Genomic DNA, 885 nt, shown 5'->3' with positions numbered 1-885 from the left:
GCTGCAACATCAGCATCAGTCCATGCCTACTGCCTATAACATGATGTACAATCTCAAGGAACTCTTCAGACACCAGAATCGGGCTGTTAGGCAAGAGGCTATGAGAAACTTAATGACAACCACCATGTCAGAGGGGACACCTGTAATGGATCATATCCTCAAAATGATGGCTTACTTGAACGAGATACAAATCCTTGGAGTTGAAATCGATGGGGAAACCCATGTCGATATTATTCTCCGTAAGGGATCATATCCTCCCCGTTCTGTGACTTGTGATTATCAAAACTCATAGACGGTTGAGTTACAATTTGTTTGGCAGACTCTATAGCATTTATGGTTTGCACTTCTTGAATGTTTGAGGGAAATTTCATCCAACTTATGTTTAACCATTCATGGAGGTTCAATGTCACTTGATCAATTAACATATATGATACATCTACACTTTTGTCCATAAAAGAACCTCCAGCTGATGAATCCAATAAACTCTTGTCTAAGAAAGAAATTCCCCCATAGAATATGTGCAGGATCAACTATTTTTCAAAACCATAATGAGGGCACTGTCTTAGAAGACTCTTGAATCTATCCCATGCTTCAACTAATGATTCTCCATATGCCTGAGCAAAATTTGTTATGCAATTCCTCATATACACTGTTCTGCTTAGAGGGAAAAAATGATTCATAAATTGCTTCTCCAATTGCTCCCAACTTGTGATACTTTGAGGATGGAGAGAATATAACCAAGTCCTTGCTTTATCCTTGATACTGAAAGGAAATGCCATCAATCAAACTGCATCCGCTGAGACACCCTCATAGTTCACCATATCACAAATCTCTAAAAATGTTTCAAGATGCAGATAAGGACTTTCTAATACTTCTCCTCTAAAT

The 885-nt window shown here is 38.4% G+C and overlaps 1 non-coding gene across 1 annotated transcript; it reads left to right on the top strand.

Moving 5' to 3' along the window:
- The first annotated feature begins 540 nt into the window (after nt 1-540).
- LOC121983479 lies at nt 541-646 on the top strand. The gene has a single exon (XR_006112529.1). It is a non-coding gene; the product is annotated as a small nucleolar RNA R71 (small nucleolar RNA).
- Nucleotides 647-885: the final 239 nt, after the last annotated feature.

Source organism: Zingiber officinale, chromosome 5A, assembly GCF_018446385.1.
Source record: "Zingiber officinale cultivar Zhangliang chromosome 5A, Zo_v1.1, whole genome shotgun sequence".
Lineage (NCBI taxonomy): Eukaryota > Viridiplantae > Streptophyta > Magnoliopsida > Zingiberales > Zingiberaceae > Zingiber > Zingiber officinale.
The sequence above is the reverse complement of the archived record's forward strand: the minus strand, read 5'-3'. Positions and strand labels throughout refer to the sequence as shown.